The sequence below is a fragment of the Lutjanus erythropterus genome, chromosome 1, assembly GCF_056507025.1.
Source record: "Lutjanus erythropterus isolate fLutEry1 chromosome 1, fLutEry1.hap2, whole genome shotgun sequence".
In the NCBI taxonomy this organism is placed as follows: domain Eukaryota; kingdom Metazoa; phylum Chordata; class Actinopteri; order Lutjaniformes; family Lutjanidae; genus Lutjanus; species Lutjanus erythropterus.
In genome coordinates this window covers 48266376-48293430 of record NC_139317.1, presented here as the reverse complement: position 1 = coordinate 48293430, position 27055 = coordinate 48266376, and positions in this window count along the sequence as shown.

Below are 27055 nucleotides of genomic sequence, written 5' to 3'. Positions count from 1 at the left end.
AGCAGCTGTAGTGTTTGTGTCTGCATGTTTGTTATGATCCAGAAAAACAATGATTGAACAGTTATGATCTATAACATACAAAATATACAAGACACTATATTTGACCACAGGACTCCAGCCCACAGGAGAAAAAAGTTATGTGTGCTTCTAACAGAACTGGTTGGATAGATCTGTGCGTAATTTTGCGCACTTCAAACTTCAGAACAGAACAACTTGTTTCGCAGCGGGACAGAGGAGGGAGGATGAGAGGAGGAGATGAGGATTAGGTGGGAGAGGAGAAGAAGGAGGAGCACAGACAGCCGCGTATCTGCTCCTCCACCTGGCTCAGGTGGACCAGCGGAACCGGGAAGCTTCGCGGCTGGACTGGATCTGTTCGCCTCCCCTCTCTACTACACCATCTCTCTCCCTGCTCCTCAGCCAGTAAAATTAATAATGATGCTGATGCTAAAAATTAATGATAAAATACAACACAATTTCAAGGTGCTTCAGTGTAAAACATAACCAGTTACATATCTGCATGACATTGGCAGTTCATATTTATTGTATTGGTTTTTGCAGGCATTACTGTAGAGTAAACTATTTCGGCGTGAAGCTGTTTTGGAGACGTCCTGCTGTCTCCATATATTGCGTGCTCTTGCTCATTCTCTTCTCGAACCAGATCTGTCTCCTTGCTTTGAAAATCTTTTCTCTTTGTTTCCTCCTGGGAAATCCGCCGTCATGCTGACACCGCTTGTGCTGCTGGCGCACCTGCCTCTTAAAAGGTGATGAGAGCTGACTTTCTGATTGGTTTATTGCATGTTCGGCCTAAACTCGCCTGTGAATTAATGAGGGCACTTGGGCACACCTGATAGGTGTATCCTGCTTTGCGCTGGTGGCGCAAAGGGCGAGGCAGGGTAAAATATCACTCCCGCCCCAGGCACAGGACGGCAAAGGAGGATTTGGACACGCCTTGAATAAATTAAATCCACTGCGCATTGCGCTTTCCACTCACGCTTTCGATCAGCGTAAGTCGCGGCCCTAAGGCACAAGTGCGTTGCGCTGAGCACAAGATAGCAAACGCGCCCGGCCCCGCCTTCGTTTTGCCTTCATGCTTAGACCTTCGCCCACAGCGGCACAGACTCAGCACAAGCGCGTTTGCTATCTTACCCACATGGCAAAAATGGCACTTGCGCTGGCATAAGATAGCAAAATGGCTTTGTGCCGGGCGTAAGATAGGGCCCTGACTGTCACTGACTGTGTGGACAGTGTTTGCCCCTTATGAAAACAGCTTGATTTTCAGCTGCTGTATCTTTGCTTTCAGCTTGTGTCCATCCAACTTCATAATGATCTTCTGGAAAAACTTGAAGGTGTACTTGAATTTTTCGGGAAAGGCTAGATCAAGGTCATAAATGAGCCCAAACAGCATGATGAACCTCATGATGACACTGCCAACATTGTTGAGGACACAACTTCCATGTCCTCTGGCTCCTCATGTCCATCTCTTTGGATTGTGTAAATCCCCATGACTGTGGTGGCGATGTCCCTCTCTGCATCCTCAGCTGCAGAGGATTGAACAACAACACAGAAAACAAATTTAAGTAAAATGCTAAACAACAAACAGAAAATCATATACAAAATATAAATGTACAATTACTACATACAGCAGTTTAGAGCAACAGTTCATCAGTTGTCTTGGTCAAAAAACAGGTGCCAATTCTAAGATAGCTTTAGCCGTCAGCATTTGACCTAAGATACCTGGCCATGGTTAGTGATGGTGGTGTGTCAGGCTTTCACAGAATCTTCTGATGCACACATCAGTGTTGTTTCCTGAAGTCATTGGCTGTTTCATAGTATTTCTCATAAATGAAGCATGGAATTAGATTAGTCTCAATATTATAGAGTAACTAACCCCTGCAGTCAGAGCCTAACTTCACCTGCTGCATAATTTTGAAAAATGTTTAAAAAGTGGGCAGATGCTGACAGATAAAAGGCAACACAGACTCTCAGGTCACCTATTCTACAGAGGTGGATGTTTTTTCACCTCCAGAATCTGAAGCACACAACATGGATGACAGCTCCATCAGTGCCTGAAACTGGAGCTGTCAGAGCCAAGGCTATATAAGTGCAAGAGAGCTGAGTGGCAACATAATGTTAGAAGCTTAATGGCCAACATTTTTCAGTTGTAAAGCTGAAGCAGTGATCCCTTTTGAATCTACCACAGAAAATATTCAACAAAACTCAAGAGTGAGAAACCAAATCCATTCCCACTTATAAAGGTAGGTGTGTCTGTGTGTACTATGTGTGTATCTTATGATACGTATGGGTTACAATTATACTACATGAGAAAGAACTGTAATAAACTTACCAAATATTCCTTGAAAAACACATCCAGGTCTTCATTGCCATAGACAGCAAGGCTTCTCAGGATGCACTCCCTCCTTATGTTGATGTCATCACACTAAAACATGGGTGACAAATAAAGACATCTGATTGTGATGGTGGTGCAGGGATTAGAGCAGTCTGAATATCAGTGTTTTTTGGGCTGTCATTACATGTGGAAAAAATATAATAATAATAATAATAATAATAATAATAATAATAATAACAATAATAATGATAATGATAAGCGATAACTGCCCCTAAAATGCCCATGCCCAAAGACAATTAGCACAATAAAAACTGAACATGTGACAATGATACAGATCATGTGCCAGCATTAAGTAGGCAATCTATTACTTACAATCACTGAGAGGTTGCCTCCAGTAGCTTGGTACCATTGATGAAACTGAAAAAGATGAGACAAACATATTCAGTGCAAATGATGGGATACTCATAATTTCACCAAGTAGACAGCATTTCATTAAAGCACTTGCCAAGTTTAATATTATTTTCCCACATAAAATGTAAAAAAGAAACAACAAAAATATCTTCTTGAAATTTCTATTCTGTAATGAAAAATCCACTGTTTTCATGCTGACATTGTGTATTAGGCAGCCATTGGCTTTGATGTGTTACATACAGAATTTACCTTGCTCTGTGTACCTTTGAATCTCAGATTTTAGAGAAGGAAATCCCTTCCTTCAGTAGAGGAAAGTCACAACACCTCTATAGTGACAAACTTTGTACAACTACAAGTGAGTGTCTTCAAGGGCAGACATTTTAGGAATAGAAACTCTAATTTTTGAGTGGAGGGGGACATTTTGAAAGGACAAGAAAAAAATAAATTACAGCTACAATGATGCTGCAGATTTCATCATGTCATGACAGCATACCAAATACTCCTTATTTGCCCTACAGCAGGCGCTGTTTGCTCAATTAAAAGACAGAGCCTGCATATGATGTTTTTAAAATTATTCTAATTTCATCTGAAATTAATCTAATAAAATATATCTCCCCTGAAGCAAATGTATCTTTCTTCATCTGTCCATCAATCAGACTGAATCTTCCATCTTCTCTCAAACAAACAGAAGCACATGGCTAATTAATATGCAGCATCAGGTGTTCTAAAATGTTCAGATATTTAATCCAGCATCCCATGCAACACTAACTGTTCATTAAACTTGCCACTGGTGTTACCACTGCTCGTAGGTCTACCAGACCATTAAAATATAAAACTTCTATGGCTAACTTAAGACAAGACTAGTTTGGAGTTAACACAAGCTAACAGTTTACAGTGCAATGCTAACATTAGCTGTAATGCTTTATAGCTCATATAACCTCATGTTCATGTAACAGACATTTACACACCTTGTTTTCCTGACAATATGAAATGAGGTTTGTGCCACAGCTTCTCATTTTGTACTGGTAAAAAAAAGAGTAGTAAGAGAAACCACAGACACGTTGTCAAACTTCATTCTCCCTTATGTATCTTAGCTAGCTAGCCTGCAACGCCCGACTTCACTGACGGTAAAATTTGTCTCACTTCACGCGCTTTCCACAGCAAGCTTTTTAAAATATAACAAAATCGGTTCTCACCAAGGAGTGGAATTACAGCAGCTGTCCGTGTCTCTGTAAAGTATATTCCCACAGCAGCATCGAAGCAGAGGAGGGAGGATGAGAGGAGGAGATGAGGATTAGGTGGGAGAGGAGAAGAAGGAGGAGCACAGACCACCGCTTAACTGCTCCTCCACCTGGCTCAGGTGGACCAGCGGAACCGGGAAGCTTCGCGGCTGGACTGGATCTGTTCGCCTCCCCTCTCTACTGCACCATCTCTCTCCCTGCTCCTCAGCCAGTAAAATTAATAATGATGATGATGCTAATAATTAATGATAAACAAGGTGCTTCGGTGTAAAACATAACCAGTTACATATCTGCATGACATTGGCAGTTCATATTTATTGTATTGGTTTTTGCAGGCATTACTGTAAAGTAAACTATTTCGGCGTGAAGCTGTTTTGGAGACGTCCTGCTGTCTCCATATATTGCGTGCTCTTGCTCATTCTTTTCTCGAACCAGATCTGTCTTCTTGCTTTGAAAATCTTTTCTCTTTGTTTCCTCCTGGGAAATCCGCCGTCATGCTGACACCGCTTGTGCTGCTGGCGCACCTGCCTCTTAAAAGGTGATGAGAGCTGACTTTCTGATTGGTTTATTGCAAGATCGGCCCAAATTGGCCTGTGAATTAATGAGGGCACTTGGGCACACCTGATAGGTGTATCCTGCTTTGCGCTGGTGGCGCAAAGGGCGGGGCAGGGTAAAATATCACTCCCGCCCCTGACACAGGACGGCAAAGGTGGATTTGGACACACCTTGAATAAATTAAATCCATTGCGTCTCGCACTTGCTTTCGATCAGCACAAGACAGGATCCTAAGGCACAAGCACGTTTTACCCCAATGCGCTGAGCACAAGATAGCAAATGCGCCCGGCCACGCCTTCATTTTGCCGTCATGCTTAGACCTCCCGCCCACAGCGGCACAGACCCAGCGCAAGTGTGTTTGCTATCTTACCCACATGGCAAAAATGGCACGCTGGCGTAAGATAGCAAAATCATTTGCGCTGGCGGCGCAATGGCTTTGCGCCGGGCGTAAGATAGGGCCCTTTATCACAGCAGTCTGTTTCCCCAGTAATCTTATTTTATTTTGGTGCTAACTGTGCAGTGCATTTCTCTGTTGCTGCATGTTTTTACTTCTTTCATTCACTTGTGACAATACGTCACTTGTGTCTGGTTATGATGGTTGTGATGGGTTGGACCTGGCTTGATATCCCTGCAGTAGGGCCCGCTGCTGACTCACTATGCCGCTGTGCAGCAGAGATTTGATTGCATTAGGAGGAGGCTAAAGTCCTGAGTCTTGAGTATCCTCATCCCTCATTGTCACTTCTCCACTGCTTATTGACTCTGATTGAGGCTGTATCTTACAGCCACCACCGTTTCTGCCCCCCGTGTGCTTAACCCTTTTGCCGTGTAGTTCTGTTTGTATATTGCAGTGTGTGAACTCCGGCCGTGATTGGCTTCCAGCTACGCAGGGCGTTAGCTGCGTCATCTACACTGTTGGTTGGCCTGTTGATTGGTGTCTCTTGATCGCCTGTCCACCAATCACAGGAGTGCAGCTGGAAGTTGAAGAGATTTAAGCTCAGGGAGCGTGCCAGTCATGGCGGCTGCCTTTGCCATAGACAGCTTGCCACATGTGCCTCTCGTTGTTGTTCTGTATTAAGACATTTTGTATGAGGTACTCGATGAAAGGGACTAGGCCATGGAACAGTTTCAAAAACTGATTGAAGTTGACTCACACACTTGCGAGGATTTTGTCTTGTATTAGACTACACCAGGCATAGGGGTGCTGTCTCGTTTGTATTTTTGTTTAAACTCGACCAGGTAGATAGCTACAGGCTTCCCTTTTGTTTTTTTTTCTTCTTAGCCACTGTAGGTAGTTGTTAAGCCCCATTTTGGGAGCTCTCTTTCTGTTTTATTATTTTCTCTGAGTTGAGCAGCACTCATCGGCCCTGCCGCCTGCTTTGATGCCTCCTTTTTTTTTGTGTACTTGCCTCTTCAACTGCCTGTACAAATGAACAACTTTAACTTACCAATTACAACTGGTTTTATGTTCCTTCCCATGAGCTAAGGGACGTAACACTGTAAAATAATTGCCTATTTCAAATCAGATCAGGGGATGCTGATTGGCTAAATGTATGTGATTATGTGCATATCTTCAGTCAGTAATTGGCTACTCTGCTGCACTCACTGGTCGATGTTTCTTTTGCCATTTGGAAGAGCTGCTTTAAGACGAACCCTCATTGATAATCTTTTGCTTGTAATATATTTAACATTTTGTTGAGTATCTTGCACATTTTCAACAAAAAATGAACTGTTTTTCACCAGAGAGCGCAGCGCACAAGCGCCCATATTTATCCTGACTGGACAAACTGAAGCTCAGTTATTCCATAGGTGTATCCAAGCAGCATTCAGATTCATATTGTCTTCGTCACCATGTTCTCCATCATTATTGTGTTTGGTAAAGAGAAGGCGGATATGCAGTTTGTTGTTGACTGAAAATAATTCTCCTCCAAATGTGCCACATTGTCAATGAAGGTTTGCTATTCAGGTAGACTGCCTCTGCAAATACATCTTGGAAAAAGCTCAATCTCTCTCTCCTGCCCCCCCTCCAGAAACACACACTGTGAGAGAGAGAGAAGTGCTTAGAGAAGTGTGTCACAGGGAAGCAGAGAGGGAATGAGGTAGAGATAAAGTATAGATGAAAAAGCGTGTGAATAGGTTTGGGTGTTTGGAACAGAAAAGATGAATGTCTTAAACTGAAGTCTGAATTCAGATCATCACCAGCCATAAAACATGGCATGGTGCTGTTTATAAGCATATATGTGATGTATGATTGTAAACATATTTAGCGCTTTTTTTTTTTAAGCGAGCAAGAGAAAATGTTTAACAATGAAACATTAATTATCATATAACCCAAAGTATCCCAGAAAGCTCTTTACCATGGTGATGAAGTGCAGTTGCAGAGGCCAGCGGCTCCCTCAAGCATGTACAATTCAACAAAAATTGTTGTCCTTCTGTGCACACGAAAGGTTTATTTTTTAGGAATATCTGCGATTAGTCGACTACACGATTAAACTTTGCCACCCTTGCTAGTCAGCTCCAGAAATACTAGTCGGTTAAACAAGTCGGGGCTGCAGCCCCTCTCCCCCAGTGCATATGCCCCAGTGGTCTGTGCAACCCCAGATGTTTTTATCAGCAAACTCAGACAGATAACAGCTCGTAAAACCGGTGCAGTTTATCAGTGTTTTGATATAGAAAATGACAAAAAGACAGAGTTATGGGCTGTTAAGTACATTTGGCCACGCCTTCAAAAGTTTGAAAGCCAATTACAGACCATTACAGACCAGCGGTCAGTGAGAGAGAGTCAGTGAAGTTTTGTTCAAGGTCTTCTAAAAATGGTATGTACCAGATTTGGTGAAGACTGGATGAAATATGTACCAATAGAAAAACGTCAGAAATATTTTGAAATGGGTGTGGCCTATATCATTTGAACCAGCTTCATTCAAGGAACCTAATGTATAAAACCATTTTTTCTACACCACTGAACACATACTTAATAGGTTAAGTATGGAGCATTGCACACATTTTCATGGAGAATCTGTGTACCAAGTTTCACGACTTTAAAGACACACAACTGTAGAAATATCACTGACATGTACTGATATTCTCCCGCTCTGACTGCACACAGACACACACAGCAGCACCAACACAGGCAATGTTATCCATGGGTGATTATATGGGCCAGTTAGTACAGATTTGATGGAGGATTTGCTCTACACTCCTCACTTGACCTGGAAATGGTTCCGGTCCACCATGAAGGACGTTCCATTGCTCTTATTTCTGCTCTGATGATCAAGGAGTGAGAAGGGGTCTCTGAGGAGACATGAGCCTAACCTTAGCTGAAGTCTTTTATCAGACCAACACACAGCTTTATTAGATTGGACGCTGCAGGTGATTGGACTGATCTGATACACATCATTGCAGTTTGATAACAGAATCAACTCAAGACTCCCACATGTTTGATTTGATCCTCAGTTATTTCATCTGCATCATGAATAACCTTATTTCAATCAGGAGAGACTAAGAGTAAAAGGGAAATGGTTTATTGGCACATGCATGACATATATGAAACATGAACAGTCTTTGGCGGTTAGACCCCATTGAGGTGAAACAATATGTATATACTATATGTATATATATAAATGGGGATGATGAAGCTGTAGAGAAGAGAACCCCCCGGGGTCTAGACACTGGTGGTGGTGGTGAAGAGATGCGAAGCAGAGACTGGTGAGGTGAAGTGGCTCTGGACTCCTGCTGCCTGGACCTGAAGATTGGAGGAGAGGGCGTCCGGGAGGATCGAGGTGAACACCGTGTGGCTCTAGACTACTGCTGCCTGGACCTGAAGACTTGAGGAGAGGGCTTCAGGGAGGATCGAGGTGAACATCTTGTGGCTACCTGGGTCCAATGACTGGAGGAGAGAGGGGTGGAGGAGGGTCGCGCTACTGACTGAATGACAACTGATGGAGCAAAGACAGAGGCGATTTAAAGTTTGGCAGCAGCAAATTGACTGGCTATCGCGACCGTGGCAAAATCTGATTGGATAGTAAAGACGAAGGTGAACGCCCACAAACAGCTGATTAGAGGGAATAGAAGGGGAGAGCTGGAGTAAAGGAAATTTATGAATGAAGGCAGCGTAATAGAAGGTCTTCCTGATTGAACTTACGCTGAGCTTCATTTACAGGGACAGGAGGAGAGTCCAATGTCTTTCAGCAATAAACATACTTTATCTATTTTCCTGCCAGCGTTTTACAAAAACAGTTGCTAGCCAGCACCAGCATTTTTGACTAAATTCGCCCACAGAATATTTTGTTCCAAAGAACAGATCTTTTATTTCACTTTCGGTCGGTACACTCGGTACAACACATGAGTATGGGGATTGCGTCCTCGCGAGACCAACCTGAAGAACTTTATCAACACGCCTGTCAAGGCCAATGAGACTGTAGCAGGCAGGGGAAGCCCCGCCTTCTCCTCGGAGAATAACACATCCTGCTCAGTCTCACCCCCCCAATCTTTTTACATTTCACCTTGCAAACCTGACATGTAACTCTTGCTAGCAACTCAACTGTCCTCCAGGAGGTGAGCTAGCTCCCTACCAGGGCGTCGTTAGCAAAGTTCATTTTTGTGCCATGGTTTAGCTTGCTAACTGGCCGTACTTAACCGTTTAGCAGTGCTAACAGTGTGTTAGTTTAGCCACGCTAACTAATACGCTCCGCCATACCACTTTTGTCTGTTTAGCTACGCTGACACGAGACTGGAATGGCCCCCGAAAAAAGAGAGGCTTACGTAGTGCATCTAACCGAGCTAGTGTGTCTAGAAAGCCCAAACCTCGTCACTGCCCGAGCACCTGCGGTTACTCTCTGTCGGAGACGGACACGCACGAGGTGTGCCCTGTCTGTCTTGGCATGTTGCACACTAAGACGGCACTTGCTAACCCAGAGTCTTGTGCGCACTGTCGCCTGCTCTGTAAATCGACTCTGGAGAGACGCATGGCTTTCCTGATGAAAGTGTTAGGAAGCCAGGCTGCTCGGGACGACCCCATGCTGTCCGAAGGCACCGAGTCCCCTGCAGGTATGGCCCTGGCAGGTGGAGACTACGAGTGCGGAGCAGGGTAGTCGTGGGGGGAACACATGGATGAAGTTCATCCCACCATGGAATACGAGGGTGCCGAAGAGGACCCTATCAGCTATGCCGTTACGGAGGTGGCATCGCTGGGTGTGCCTTCTGATGACGAGCTGTCTCTCGCTGCCTCAGGCGGTTTCTTGGAGGGAGAGGCTGAAGCTGAAGGGGAAGATGAGGGAGAGGAGCAGTGCCAGGCTGTCAACGCCGGAGATTTTCCTACTGAGGCGGACGGCTCCACCCCGGCTCTGGTCGACTTGTGCCGCCGTGTGGCCAAGCGCCTTGTGGTGCCGTGGCCCACCCCTCCTCCCCGCCCGCAGCAGACCCGGCTCATGGGAAACTACTTTCTCCCACAACAACCAGGTAAGACACAAGCTGCCAATCTTCCCCGACTTTACACTGGAGCTGTTGCAGCCCTGGGCGTCCCCCGAGGCTCCACTCTCCCTACCTCCCAGGGGCTCACCGCCCGTGCGCTCAATACAGCCTCCATGCTGCAGGCGTACCAAGCAGAGAAGCTGCGGGACCTGCACAAGGCTCTTGCAAAGAAGGAGAGCATGGCCGGGGCTACTGGATGAAGTGCGTAGGACAGTCGATTTTATTTTGAGGCTTTCTAGCATGGCAGCGGTGGCTCTGGGAAAGGGCATAGCCGACACTGTCGTTGCTCAGCGTCATCTGTGGCTCACACTGACCGAGCTCCCCGAGGCGCAGCGCTTGGAGTTCCTCCACCAGGCCGTCGATCCCTCTGGGCTGCTATATGCTGTTTTTCTATCACTGAAACATTTTTACAGTGTGGGACTGCTGGCCGGTCACCATGTCCTGGTGCGCAGCGACAATGTGTGCGTGGTTGCGCACATAAACAAACAGGGGGGGACACGTTCCCTTCCATTGCTCTCCCTCTCCCTCCCTTTGCTGTTATGGAGCAGCACGTGGCTGCTCCATAACATCCCGGGGGGTGCTGAACAGCGGAGCGGACCTTCTCTCCAGGGGGTTCCCTGTGGCGAGAGAATGGAGACTCTACCCGGAGGTAGTAGAACAGGTGTGGGCATGGTTCGGCAGGGCCACCATAGATCTCTTCGCCTCAAGGGAAAACACACACTGTCCTATGTTTTTCTCGATGCAGGACGAAGGCACGCCCCTAGGGATAGACGTGCTGGCACACTGTTGGCCATGAAATTTTACTGCCTGGATGTGACAGCACAAGATGTCACTCAGATGTCACTGTGCTCTCAGCAGGGAAGTGATGTAGCTGCATCGCTGGAACTTCTCAGTCTAGCTGCTAGGGTGCCTTGGGGCGTGATGATAGATCCCCATACTCATGTGTTGTACCGAGTGTACTGACCGAAAGGGAACTGAGGGTTATGAATATAACCAATGTTCCCTGAGGGAGGGAAACGAGGTACAACACAGGTTGGCCCCTCACCACCTTTCCTCGGTGAAGTGCAGTTTAGATTGGAGGGGGTGAGACTGAGCAAGATGTCTTATTCTCTGAGGAGAAGGCGGGGCTTCCCCTGCCTGCTACAGTCTCATTGGCCTTGACAGGTGTGTTGATAAAGTTCTTCAGGTTGGTCTCGCGAGGGCGCAATCCCCATACTCATGTGTTGTACCACGTTTCCCTCCCTCAGGGAACATTGGTTATATTCATAACCCTTCATAAATTGTTTTTTATAAGCACTTGAATGTTGGTTGGTTGCATCAGAAAATCCACTTTTGAGACAAAAAACTGAGAAAACAAGAAAAAAAGAGGCATTTTTAAGTGGAATATTGACTTCACATTTTTAATTTTGTTTTTTTTATCACTTGATACTTAATGTGGTTAACATTAGCTGTGTGTGCCCCCTGACCCCCAGCCCAAACAGCCCAGGGGCTGCGATGTAAGCAGCCTCACTGTGTCCTGGCTGCTGTGGAGGTCTGGGGACTGTAGCACCAGCACCCCCACCCTGGGTTCTTCACCTCAGGGTCACAGTGTTCTCTGTCCTCTTTAAGCACTGATGTTTTCATGCTATATAACATCTAGGGATGCACCGATCGACCAGCCAGAGACCAGAACCACACGGTTTTCAGTATGACCAGCCCTGACTGGTGACCAGCCAGTCAGCGTCACATATCCGATTCTGTGTCTGTCATATTCACACACGTGTTCTGCATGATGGTCACGTCATGCACGCAGCACCACCACGCTGATCTCAGTTACACACACTCAGACACATGCTTGCATGAAGTTGGTGTTAGCAACATATTCCAAGAACAGGATAAAGAAAAGACAGACAGTCTACAATGAGACAGAGCAGCTGACAATGTCGCAAAACAGCTGTAAACTTTGCAGCTCTTCAGGCTAATGTTAGCTAGCAGCAGACTGTTGTTCACAGAGGGACAGTTAAAATTTCACCTCCTGTTCTGTCTGAAGAATAAGCAACCTGTGTTGATGTGTCTCCTCAAACATTTTCTCATCCAGACTCGTGTAACTTCTGCGTCTGTTTTTCTCACAGCAAAGTTTTACTGCAGTAAACTGTTGCACTGCGTCAGTCTCTGGTTTGTTTAAATCTGCTTCCACAACAGATCAGGTGAAATCATGTCCGGCGAAATCCTACAAGATACCATGATCTTGCAAGATCGTGTTCACCCAATTTATAATCTTAATATTAATCTATAACAAGGCCTGGTTGTAACCTGGAGGACTTTGGGGAAAATTTAAATAGTATTTAATGAATATTTAAAGGGGTTTTATTATGAACATCCAATTTAATTTTTACAAGAAAAGTTGCAAAAATGTCTGTGAATGCTTTCAATTATAATTGAAAAAAAAGACTGAAAATCGGAATCGGCCAAAATCAGAATCGGCAGGTCAGACCCTTCAAAATATCAGAAATCGTTATTAGTCAAGAAAATTGAAATTGGTGCATCTCTAATAACATCTTCTTCTGCTGTTCAGTCATGGTGGTTCTCTTCTTCTTCGATGACAAATTTTTATCAGATGATGCATCAGTGTCCCCTACAATTTGGCAGCGAAAACAATTGACGGAATATTTTCTCAATGGTGGGGAAAGAGTTAAAGGAGATAAGCCGGTGTGTACACTTTAATTTCCATAATTCTTTCTAGCCTTAGGCTTACAGAGCTAATTATTAATTGTTAGAAAGTTATTTCTACAATCAATGATAATTGAATGCAGAAACAATCATGTAATATTATATGATGTAGATACAGTCTTATATTTACAAGTTGCCCTTTGAGGGCAACCAGAATGCTGATGTGGCCCTGGATGAGATTGAGTTTGACACTCCTTCCTTATACAGTCCTTGCAGCAACAAGGTAATTCCACTTCCATGTTGGACTTTCAGCAGCTTACAACACGTGGTAGAGACATCCAGCTGTCAGCAGGCTCACTGTATGTTCTCCTTGCAAACTTTGGTTTCTAATGAGAGAACTGTCACAAGGCATTAGTTCACAACAGCGCAGAGTCTGGTCAAATCTCTTCTTACTGTTCTGCTTGGCAGCAATGAATCATTGCTCCCTCCTTGGATACACACTTGGTAAAGGTTTTCTGTGGTGCGCCATTACTTCAGGTTTTTAGTGTTTATCCTCTCCACATCTGTAGCAAGAAGGCTTTCATGTCCAACCTCTGGAAGCACAGGTGCACAGGATATTAACACAGACAAAGTGTGAGGGTCCATCACTTTGCATAAGAGACAGTAGCACAACTGTCTTTGGCACATTCATCGTATACTTAGTATATACTTCAAGCAGTCTCTCTGACATTGTGAATCTTGCCTCTGCTGGGGCATTAAGGTCAGAGATAAGATAAGAAAACCCTTTATTGATGCCCCAGAGGGGAAATTTAGGTATTACAGCAGCACAAGGACAGAAAGAAATACAGATAAATGGAGAACTCAATACAAATTAATAGTTAAAAAATAGAAAATAAAAAAAGAATAGAACAAGATAGAAACTACACAGAGCAGCTGCACTCAAATTTACAACAGCAGGCAAAAGCAGTACACATGGATCACCCACACCTGGTGTAATACTCAAATTAATAGTTAAGAACTGTGAATTGACATGGTGGTGTGATTAGTAGCAGCAAAGTTAAACTCTTTCCCTGCCATGGACAAGATATTCCGTAAATTGCTGTTTTCACTGCTAGGTGGTAGGGGACGCTGTGACACATCATCTGACAAAAATGAGTCATTTGAAGGAGAATAGAACCATGGGAATTTAATAGCAGAAGAAGAAGGTGTTATAAAGAATGAAAACATTGGTGTTCAGCTGCAGATCTGCGGGACAGAGAGCATCACGATCCTGCATGCAGAACCCAGGCACAGAGCAGGGCTGCTCGCACTGCAGACCCTGGGACTGGTGCCCAGGCATGTGCAGAGGGGGGGGGGGAGGGTGCTGGAGCACCTGCCCCTTTGACCCTTGATGCCCAAAGTGCCCTTTTGTCAAAGTGTTTTTTTGTTTGTTTGTTTGTTTTTTGTAAGTGTGTGTGTAAAAGTCTGTCTGTGTGGCCCAAAATAATAAATAAAACAAAATAATAATAATTCAGATCTACCCTCGGTTGGTCACATGATCCACGTAGATGTGCCCTCACTGCCCAGATTAGCTGTAGCTAAGCAACGGATCGCCCTCTACAGTTCGGCACGCATGTGATCCGCAGACCACATGTGAGCATCATAGTTTTACTGCCACTGTTACTTTTGTATAAGTTATAATATGCAAAATCTCAATGCAGAGTTGCAGTGAAAAGACAGATGCTGCTGTGTGCAGCGCATCTCTGTGAAGAGCGACGTCACGTCGCCTTGAGTGAAATCCAGACCATAACTTTTTTCACTGATGTAACTCTGCTATCACCAAAGAAACAGATCATAAAACTGTGATGTTCATTGAAACTTTGGTGATATCAGCTGTCTTAACTTCTACACAGCTCCTCTCTGCTCACTGCTGCAGTTCTGTCTCACCCCGTCTGTGACACAGTGTGTCTGCTGATTGATTGATCATGACTTCTAACCAATCAGATGTGCTGCTGTAGGCGGGACATTGAGCCAGACTACAGAGTGTAGTTGTGTATTATACTGTACAGTGTATAATGATCTAATATGAAGCTCAGCGTAAGTTCAATCAGGAAGACCTTCTATTACACTGCCTTCATTCATAAATTTCCTTTACTCCAGCTCTCCCCTTCTATTCCCTCTAATCAGCTGTTTGTGGGCGTTCACCTTCGTCTTTACTATCCAATCAGATTTTGCCACGGTCGCGATAGCCAGTCAATTTGCTGCTGCCAAACTTTAAATCGTCTCTGTCTTTGCTCCATCAGTTGTCATTCAGTCAGTAGCGCGACCCTCCTCCACCCCTCTCTCCTCCAGTCATTGGACCCAGGTAGCCACAAGATGTTCACCTCGATCCTCCCTGAAGCCCTCTCCTCCAGTCTTCAGGTCCAGGCAGCAGGAGTCCAGAGCCACTTCACCTCACCAGTCTCTGCTTCGCACCTCTTCACCACCACCACCAGTGTCTAGACCCCGGGGGGTTCTCTTCTCTACAGCTTCATCACCCCCATTTATATATATACATATAGTATATACATATTGTTTCACCTCAATTGGGTCTAACCGCCAAAGACTGTTCATGTTTCATATATGTCATGCATGTGCCAATAAACCATTTTCCCTTTTACTCTTAGTCTCTCCTGATTGAAATATGTGTAGTATATACATAGTACAGCACTGTATAAATTTGAAGTTTTTAATATTATTACCATTATCATCACTATTATCATTATTATTATATTACATAATTATGGTGATAAGTGCATTTTTAAAATAATTTAACCCTAATCCCACCACTTTTTTCTTTTTTGCTGATCTGAAAAATTATCCGATCCGTTACTCAAAACCGTGATACGATCCGTGAGCATCCTGTGTGTGTGTGTGACTCTGCACACACCTCTCATAAGTTATAGCCACTAGTTAACCACACACAGCGTGCTGAGGGGAAAAAGTATGTCAGGCCTCTTTTTGTTTCTATATGTTTCTTTTGTCACGGGCAAAGTGCATTAGAGAGATGTATCATTTTACTGTCAAGTGAGTTGCAGTGTTTTTCCTGTTTCTAGAGGCAATGAGGCAAAGGCTGTTATTTCACTAAAACTATGCGATGTACATGCATATTCACATAACTTTGGACTATTACAGTATAAATACAACAACAATAACAATAATAATTAGAAGAATTTGAATTGTGATTTTCTCAACCTCTCATTTAAATATATCAGTACTTGTTTCTAACATTTGTATATATACACACAAATTCAATATAATATGCAGAAATATAAAATATATAACTTTTATAACCTTGCTGTCTTGCGCAAAGTGGATAGTCAAACTGAATAAAAGCACAAATACATTTAAATACATGATTTCTATACCATTTAATTATTTTTTTACTTTATTATTAGCACTACAAGAGCAGATTATGAACCAGCACCATGGAGCAAATTCATGGCCCCCTTTTAACTTTGAGCACCTGCCCCTCCAAAGGTCTCTGCACGGCCCTGCTCGTGCCACAGCCGGGGCAGAGCTCAATCTCCCAGGCCTCTCAGACAGAGTGTTTCAGGTGGGTGTGCAGGAGACACACACAGCTACACTGGTGACAGTGATGTCACATGCATAATATGAAGTCATAAAAAAACAATAATAACAGCCTGAACCATATATATATATACATATATAAATATATGTATATAGATAGATAGATACAACCAACCATCATTCAAATGCTTTGAAAAAAAGAATGAAAGAAGCTCAAACAAAATGTTTTGTTTGTCTGAAACTAGAAGATCTGTTTTTTCTTTTGATATTTTCCATGTTAACATATTCATAGAACTGAATATTCTGTGGGTGTTGAAAAATCTGTGAATTTTGTCAAAAATGCTGGCGCTGGCTGGCAACTTTTTAAAAAAACGCTGGTGGGGAAAGAGCTAAGACTAATATGATAACATAATTTATTGATTGGTTGACTGATTCTTTCTTTTCATCACTCCTCCCGAGGTCTTCTGTCCACATGTACAGTCACACCTGTAAGTTACACCAGGCACGGCAGCGCTGCGTCACAGCTGCGCTGCGGTTTTGCTCCGCCATGGACGCAACTTCAATTTATATCAGCAGGGTTTCAGAGGCATTTCAGCAGCAGAGCATTTTGTCCGTCTGATTATGTTTATTTGCTCTGATTTTGTTGATTAAGTCCTCTTTCCTTGCTCTTTGTTCTTCTACCATGGATAAGCAGGCTATGTAGTTAAATTGTTTATTTTCTGTCTGTCTTTATGATTGTGAGTCTGCACGGGGTCTTTTATTCAGAAAATCAACCAGATTCTCCCGTTTTCCGTGCCTGACTTCCTACCCGTTCGACCTGCTCTGTGCCAATTGACGCGCCATCCATCAAAAACAGACTTGCTGCACGTCTCTGCGGAGCGGAGTGCCGAGCCGCTTCTGGGACGCTGCTGAGACGCACGGTGCTTCTGGTGTAAATTACAGCATTGACTAGAATGACAGCGTATCTCACTGAGTGCCGTGACACAGCCACACCTGGTGTAAATTAGGGGTAAGAGTCAGCAGTGGTTGTTTTTCCATCAGGTATATATTGTTTATTGGTTAGTTTGGCAAGCTTGTCCATTTTATTTGGTGACGATCTCATACCTTGATTTCACTGATCCATTTTGATCTGTCCTCTTTATGGCCCATTTTGCCCACCTGGTTTTGTCAGCTTGTTCACTTTTCCTTGAATTTGCTGTGCGTCTGCCATTGGTATATATGCTATGTAGTTAATTGCTTTATTTTTTGCCTGTTTTCATGGCTGGCAGTCTGCACACTGCATTTTATTTTGAAAATTCATTGGTTTCTCAATGCTGTTCCAGAGTCTGACTTCCTGTCTGTTTGAGCAGCTCCATGCAGGGGGTACCTGGTGGAATCGGGCAGTTACAGAAAAAAGGGCATACATCTTCTCCTCCTGGCACTGCATTTGGTCCCAGGCCTACATCTCCTTTGTGTCCACCCCAGCTCTTCCAGAAATTGGGGCTTTACTCCAAGTAGTAGGGTCAGTAAACAGTGCCTCTAGTGTTGCATGCCTCCCCAGCACCAAAACTGAAATTAACACCAGGATGTCTTCTTTCTCAGCTGTTCCATTGCAGGATTAGTACTACTCTCTGGAGTCTGGAGAGAAGCAGAGGTCATAGCTCTGGCTGCCACACGTTCTGGGTATCCTTTTCTTGGAAAGCTCACTCTGCAACTTGGTTACAGTGGGTGTATCTGCAGCTTATGTGTCATACAAATATGAAGGGCAGCCATGTCCTTGGGCAGAGTACCTGCCACAGCTTCTCTAAAGTACAGTCAGTTCATTTCAGACACTCTGATAAATACCAACCTGAGGGGACTCTTCATCACAGTAAGTGTGATTTCATTTGTACACATTGAAGAATTTTATGACAGGTAGTGTGTGTGCCAGAAGAGACACACCATTAACTGTATATGCAGCTAAGGAGACAAATCATGTTCTATTAGCCAAAACCCATCAGCATTGCTTACCACTGCGGAGAACAGCAACTCCGTTATTTAAAATGCTAACAAGAGAACATGATAAACTTGCACAGAATTCACAGGGATTGGTTGCAATTGCAACCTGAAGGGACTGACTAAGGAATAAACTCTATTAGAGATGCACCAATTTCAATTTTCTTGGCCGATTTTTTTAAGGGTCTGACCTGCTGATTCTGATTTTCAGTCTTCCTAAGAACTGTAATTGACAGCATTCACAAATATTTTTGCAACTTTTCTTGTAAAAATTAAATTGGATGTTCATAATAAGACACTGACTATTAAATATTAATTAAATACTATTTTATAATTTACATTCAAAGTCCTCCAGGTTACAGCCAGGCCTTAATATAGTTTTATATTAAGATTATGAATAGGGGGAATGCGATCTCGCAAGATCATGGAATCTTCGCAGGACGTGATTTCACGTGATCGCCTGTGGAAGCAGATGTAAATAAACCGAGACTGACACGGTGCAACAGTTGGCTGCAGTAAAACTTTGCTGTGAGACAAACAGATACAGAAGTTAAATGAGTCTGGATGAGAAAATATTTTAGGAGGACAGGAGGTGAGATTTTAAGTGTCCCTCTGTGAACAGCAGTCTGCTGCTGGCTTACATGACATTAGCATGAAGAGCTACACAGTTTACAGCTGTTCTGTGACATTGTCAGCTCCTCTGTCTCGTTGTAGACTGTCTGTCTTTTCTTTATCCTGTTCTTGGAATCTGTTGCTAACACCAACTTCATGCAAGCATGTGTCTAAGTGTGTGTAACTGAGATCAGTGTGGTGGTGGGTGTGATATCAGCTTGTCTGCTGCGCGCATGACGTGACCATCATGCAGAACACGTGTGTGAATATGACAGACACAGAATCGGATATGTGACGCTGACTGGCTGGTCACCAGTCAGGGCCGGTCACGTGAAAACCGTCTGGTTCCCATCTCTGGCTGGTCAATCAGTGCATCCCTAAACTCTATTGTATCTTTGACCATTTCCAGCAACTTCCTTGAACATTCTGGGACTCCAATAGCTGTGTAATATTCACATAGACATAGTGTTGGAGCAGTAGATAAATTTATTTACTGTCCCAGTCCGGACCTCTGTTTCCCAACATCATCCACTGATTATAACAGAAGTGTGATCGCTGTAGAGAAAGAGAGCATGCAATAATAGACAGAAATGTTGATGTGATATAAAAACTTTGGTTGATCATGTAGTATGAAGTATGTGAAAAACACTGCAGACTGGAGCCTGTGTTACAGTGAGGAAATGACAGGTCTGCATCAAATTCTCTCATCTCCTCTGTCTCATCTGCCTCTGCATCTCCTTGCAGTTCTCATGCATTGTGGTGTATTCAATTGGAACAAGAAAGTTGGAATTTTGACTTGCCAGTTGAACATTTCAGCAGCCTGTTGGTGTACAAGCAGTGTTGGGCAAGTTACATCCAAAATGTAACACATTATATATTATTAGTTACTGTCATTTGAAAGTAATTAGTTACATTACAATATTACTGTCTCTGAATTGTAATGCGTTACACTACTTTTGTATTACTTTTGAGTTACTTTTACTTTATGGTAAGTTTATTTTAACAGAGTGAGACAGAATATCAACAAAAAAAATCCAGAAATAATATCATCATATAAAGGTTAGAAATTGATTTACATTTGATCAAGTAAGCAAAAATCAGCATCTGAACCTGAGGTGCACAGATTCACTCTTCCTCAACAGCATGTGGACTTGTGGTTTAGGTTGCTGTTTGTAATAATAACACGGTTGATGGCTGCATGACCCACTCTCTATGACAGGGGTCACCAACCTTTTTTAAACTGAGTGCTACCTCAAAGGTTCTGAGTAATATGAAGGGCTACTTGTTACCCAACAACATAAATTTGCACTGTTTACCTTTAAATAAATATTATTCATTTAATAGCATACTGACTGTCCTAATTCCTCACAATCATTAACTATTAATAATGATTTACCACCATAGGAAACAAAGATATATATATTTAAACATGCCAGTTCATTTATTTCCTGTTCATTTGAACAATGTGTTCCAACATTTGAAAGTAAGTTATCACATTTCTGATATTTTTTTCATATAATTTGAGAGTTTTGCACAAATAACAACATTTGTCACATTTTTGTACAAATAATTTGACAATTTTGTACAAAAGTCACATCTGAACAAACATTTCTGAACAAACAATCACTTCTGTCACATTTTTAACAAATTTGTCACATTTTTGGACAAATCATCACATCTGACACGTCTATAAACCCCTCATTGGTCCCACTGTTAGTGAGAAGCCTGGCATTGCATACTGTTCACAAGTATACTGTAATCAGGGGTATAACCTGACACTGCAACTCTAATTGCATCTTGCAGATGTGCATCAGTAAGGCGTGTTCTGTGTTTGTTCTTAATAAAGTTCATGTCAGAAAAGGCTGATTCACACAGGTAGGTTGAACCAAAAAGACAGGCAACTTTCATAGCTGCTGTGCACACACCTTTTTACTTATCTGGGTTCACAAGGCACCAAAAGTTTGGTGCACCTTGGTGGGTTTTGAGGTGAATGTCACTTTGCAATGTGAGAATTTCGATCTCTAACTCTCCAGCATCCAAGTCAAATGTTGCACTTAGTTGCTCAGCAATGCATGTCATGTCAACTTGCATGAAAGGATTTGAAATGAATGACACACCTCACACACCTCAAATTCTTGCCCAAGTCTGTTTATGAGTTGAGAGTACTTTTCTGCAGTTCGGTCAAAAGCTCCAGATGCTGAAGCATAGTCATTCAACACTGACTGCACAGAGGGGAAGTGCAGCATTTTTTTTCTCTGTAAATGCACAGAGAAAATGTTCATTTTGGCTTTAAATGCATTTACAGCACTGATCATGTCAGAGACAGTCTTATCTTTGCCTTGCAGTTCACAGTTCAAATGATTCAGTTTCCCAGTTATGTCTGTTAGAAATGCAAGGTCAAGTATCCACTCAGTGTCCTCAAGCAGCGAGGCATCTTCCCCTCTGGATTCCATGAAGTCTTTGATTTCACCCAAAAGTGACAAAAAACGCTGTAAAACCCGTCCCCTGCTGAGCCATCGGATTTCTGTGTGTAGTAACAGGTCACCATATTCAGCTGACAGCTCCTCCAACAGCACCTTGAATGACCTGTGTTGTTTGGCTTTTGAGCGGATGCTGTTTATGATCTTAATGACTGGAGTCATCACATGATCAAAGCTGGTCACCTTTGCACATATTGCCTGCTGGTGAATGATGCAGTGGTAGTGTAGAAATTTGGGGAAATCTGGGTCACCTTAACAGTGCGCAATGAAGCCTGAATGTCGGCCTGTCATGGCGGGAGCGCCGTCTGTTGTCACAGACACCAGCTTTTCCAATGGTACCCTTTTCTCCACGAAATACTCCTTTACCGCGTTGTAGATGTCCGCACCCCTTGTTGTTGTCTTCAGTGGCAGTAGCGTCAGGAGTTCCTCTTTCGTGGAGAAATCATTAAACACCATTCGGACAAACACCATCAGCTGCGCTGTACTGCTGGTGTCCACTGACTCATCACACTGGATGCTAAACCACCTGCACGTACTCAGATCCCGGTCCAGTTGCTGTCAAGTTACCGGACATAGCTGACACTCTTCTGGCGATCGTACTTGTCCCCAGTTGGACGTCGGAGAGAGCAGAGATGGCTTCGGCACCATTCTTCTCATCTTTGAGCACGGTGTCTGCAATCACCATCATTGCTCCTTTGAGTACATCTCCATCTGAAAAGGGTTTCTTGTTCTTCGTCAAAAAATGCGCAGCTCTAAACGAAGCTTCAGTTGCTTTTTTGGACTTTTTCACTGGCCTCGTGAAAAAAGACTGCTGTTTGCCCAAAGCTGCCTTTAACTCGTGGGCTTTTTCTGCCCTCAATGCGCTGCCAGGTGCGTAGCTAGCATTGAAACTCTTGTGGCATGTAATGAAGTGTCTCTCGACATTGTGCCGCTTCGCCATCGCCACAGTCGCCCCGCAGATGAGACATACACTCTTTTCTTTCACTTTTGTGAAGAAGAACTCTTCCTCCCACTCCTCTTGATAATAGTACGTTTTCTTTCGCTTTTCTGCCATCTTAACCGCTGACTTACTTAGCTCGCCTGGCCGCTCGCTATGGACGTGCAAGGTCTCGCGCGATAATTACGTCACGTTAAACTTTGACCCCAGATGATGTAATGTTACTACATAATTTATTTTTATTTTTAAAATGTTATATGCAAACTTGCCATTTTCTACAATTATGCAAGTGTTGTTGATAAGAAAAAAAATAATTTAGACAATTTTTAGACTGAGCTCTATGGTGACTCATGCTATTTTTAGAACATGCCCTGCGGGCGACTCCTTGGGCCCATGTGGGCAACCAGGTGATCGCGGGCACCGTGTTGGCTACCTCTGCTCTATGACAACGTTAGCTTACCTTGTCATTGCTGGTGTTCACAGGGATTTTGTTGACAAGCTTTATGAACATCGGTGATTCTACCGTTGATAGGGGGAGCATGTCTTCCACAATATACATTGCCACCAGTCTCCTCACTTCTCTGGCTTCAAGAAGCATGGCAGACCGAGAGAAACTTAACTTTTTTTTTGTTGCTTTGTCTTTCCTGTATGCTCGTCCTCGGTTGTCTTTCCTTTAGCTTAATGTTAGCGTGGCACCGGTCCAGTTTACTAGTGCTATTTTTTGAAGTAGAGAGTTGCCTCGGTGTTGCACACAGATTGCACCTGACTATTATGCTCTTGTCCTTTTCTCTGAAGAACTGAAAATAATGTGAGTAGGTCCATCTCGCAAATGTAGAATCCATGTCTGTAGTCATTTTTGCGAGTTCCAGCAACAGGAAATGACTCTCGCAGATTTTTTTTCTGTTGTCAGGATGTCTAGCGGTGTTGGTGAATTCTTAAAAAACAATACTTAATCAGGTTAAAATGCTTTGTAACGCGCGTTACTGAGATTGTAACTGGTATAATATTACAGAAATGTTATTAGTAATGCGTTATATTACTGTGTTACAGCAAATAGTAATACATTACTGTAGTTTGCTGGCTGCTGTGGTGAAAAAACTTGATGTAATCGTGAACTAGTTAATTTTGACCTTTGATCTGTGAACTGAGCTTGTCTTTTCAATCATGAACTTCAACAATTTCCTCAAGTGATGTCGCTTGAAGACAAATTTGAAAAAAATCAGGGGTGGAAGTAACTAATTACACATACTCAAATTACTGTAATTTAATTGCTTTTTTTGGGTGCTTGTAGTTCTGAGTAGATTGTGAAGCCTGTACTTTTCTTGCACTCAAGTATGTATTACACATGTATTTAATTACTTTTAAAACCATTGTGTACTGACTACAAGTTCAATTCATATCCAAACCTTTCATCTGCATTTTAGTGGCCATTAAGGTGATCTGATTACAAACAAGCCAATGAAAACCAACCAACCATATGGGCGGAAAACACAACACTGCAGCAGCACAGGTTTGAAATAAGAATCTTAATGGTTAATGATTTATCATTAATACATCAATTTCCTCTAAGAACTTAATCAATTAAAAATGTATTATTCAATATTTAATCAATAGGCTAGAAATGGCAGTAATGTGTGGCAGAGCCATTTGTTGAATGAAGAAATTTAAAATTACAAAAAAACTGAAAAACTGAAAATGAGAAAAAAACATGTTTTGTATCTTATAAATTATTAATGATCAGTTGATTGCACAGTTTTTGTAGTTTGTAGCGGTGAGTGTGACCACTGAACAGAACAGTGCAGGATTTTGGAGGAATTCAGACTGAAGATTTGGAGAAATAGAAACTGTGCTTTTTGACAAGAATGTATTTTTCTAAAATCTGCCAGCACAAGATTTTAGAAAAATACATTCGACTATACTCCACCCCCAATACCATAATTCTGAAGGGGGTGGAGTATTTTAATAGTCTCAGTTGGGTTGGATAGATGCTCTGAAACACTGCGACAAAATTTAAAAGCTGAGCCACATAATTCAGAAGTGATGTATCACTTTTAGTCCTATTAGATATTCTAGTATCACACAAAGGAAAGCAGCCACACTGGAACTGGTAAAAGCACATAAATTTTCAACTTAAATAACTCCAGTTCAGTGACAGAATTCAGTCACTGCACAGCGTACAGCAATGTTTCCCAAACTTTTTTTCTGGTGACCCACTTTTGACAAATGACAAACCATCGTGACCCAATTTAAGCCCTAACAGTAAATCTTGGGAGGAGTTCATTTGTGCATAAATAAACATTTTCTGCCCTTTCTGCATCACCTTGTCTGTTATCTTGACACATTTTGTTGAAATCATACACATTTTAAATGTTTCATAAATGAGAAATTTATTTAGGCAGTTAAAAGGCCATCTTATTATTTTTACTTCCTTTCATCAAGAAAAAATATAGGACATTTTAGCACACAATACATGCATTTTGGCAGAATTAACAGGCTCTCATTTTTTCCTCTCATCAGTAAAACAGTATACACATGTTGAATCTTGATTTTGCTGAATTTCTTCTATTTCTTCTATAGTCTTTATTTGGTGACCCAAAAAAAATCTCCTGTGACCCACCTGTGGGTCCCCGCCCAGTCTTTGGGAATGAATGGCATACAGGATGTAGGTGGTTGAAACAGACCTACAGTGAAAACTAAACTGTAACATGTGTTTTTGTTTTGCGGTGCAGATCCTCCTGTGGAGCAGGTGCTGGGAGACTGCTGTGCTCAGATACTGTGTGTACTCTGTTTGCAGTGGCTCAGGTTGGTATGTTTGTGATCTTTGACCCATTTAAGCCCAGGCACTGGTGGTGATCATCTGGATAAAGCACGCTCACCGAGGACAGCTTAACACTGACCTGCACTCCTCCTGACAAACATGTTATTAATGTTGATAGGTGGAGCAGACCGAGGCATGCCATACGACTCACTGCCAGCTCAGCTTCACTCACAGTGATGCAGGTCTGCTTGTGGGTTGGGGGCTGGCCTTCGAGGAATGTATCCTCGGCTGGTGTGTTTTCACTGCTAAATCCCCAGTGGATGTTAAAATACAGGGAAATTTAGAGCATCCAAACATGCATGTGTGTGTGTGTGTTTTTGTTCAAATTTTGCATCTTTTTTGAATTTTTCAACACACTTTTGTCTCCTGTATTATGTGCAAATCACTTGGTGGCAAAGCTTTCAGCTGAAAGCGTTTCCTGAATCAGTATGATTTGACAGCCACTGTCTGTGAGGTCAGTGTGACACAACATCATGTAGGGGAAATGAGGGGGTGGGATGGGAGAACAGAGAGCAGGAGCAGATGTATTTACATTTGAGTGGAACAGTGACAAGTGGAGAACAGTGCTCTCAGAGGTGGGACGGAGGTTAGAAATCCTCTTTGTGTTGTCAGGAAGTCACCCGGCTAAATCTGGCTATAGGCAGCAGATTACAGCTGTGGAAGCGGCTCCAGCTACCATTAGCAAGATCAGAGTGATCTGTGGAGGCAGCGGCCAATCACACAACAGCACAGCACGCACAGCTCTGCCAAGGCCACACATTTATGTCAGATTATTTTCAGAACCAAGAATTTCCTTTTTTTTCTTTTATCTGTTTCTGGATCTGTATCAGAGCTCACATGACAACCATGCTGATTGGCTGATGGCAGCCAAGATTTTCTTTTTTTTACAGTAACTAAATCCTCTGTGGGATTACTACCGACCCATGCTGCATTTTGTATCATGTATACTTGTTATATAGTGCAGTCTACAGAGGTGAAATTCCACTACATTGTTCAAGATTTCTTGGAGGAGATTTGCACATAAATGATCTCACAATATGCCAATCAATCAGATATATCTTTTTTACCCAATAACAATGATCAATTTCCATTAAAAAGCAATAATGTAGGTGTGACCAACCTGTGGGCTGGTGAAATAGCAAAGTCCTCAACTGACTCTGAGCAGCTGTTTACAAATGAGATGCAATCTGATTGGACTAAATCCACAGCTTGTGTGAGCTGCAGATTCTGTTTGACCACCTTAACAACACAACCGCTTTCTTGAAGAAATAATAGGAGTCTCCTCTTCTCTAAATACCTTAAATCCTTCTAAAACCACAGAAGAATAATTTGTCTACAGCAATGCATATTGTTGAACAGTGGCCCTGATAGTCGACTAGTTTGCGAAACCCCCAGTGTCCACACAGGAGGGATTTCTGTCAGGATTTTAGACGTTTCTTTCACATGCATCAGAACAGAACTGTGAGGGTGAAGTATAAATACAACATTTGATTTGTATTCTGCAGATGAGTAAATTCAATTTCTAAGATATATATTCCTGACAAATACAATTTTCTAAAGTCAGCTTTGTTTCTATATAGCTGAAGGACAGTTTGCTTACTTGTAACTTCCAACAGCTTCCCATTTTGCTTCCAAACCCTGTCATTTTTGACAGTAACCTTATAAAAGGCAGCTGTGGATCATAAAAATGTGTTGCTTCTTAACCTCATTAATTAATCTCTTATTGTGTCTATTGACTGTTTGATGAGGGGAATCAGGAACGTCAAGAATGTCAGCGTCAATTTTGACCAAAAGAAATACGCTGGAGGTAAAAGTCAGTTTATTGTCGTTGGGCACATGGAGTGTTGAAGAAAAATGCAGGTCAGACTGTGTCAGATTCAAGATAATTTCTGCAAAAATAGCAAATAAATGTAATTAAATCATCATGCAGATGGCTGCTGCCCACTGCTCCTTGTGGTCAAACATTTCTGTACGTTGTACTGTGTTGGATTGTTATAGATAGATAGATAGATAGAT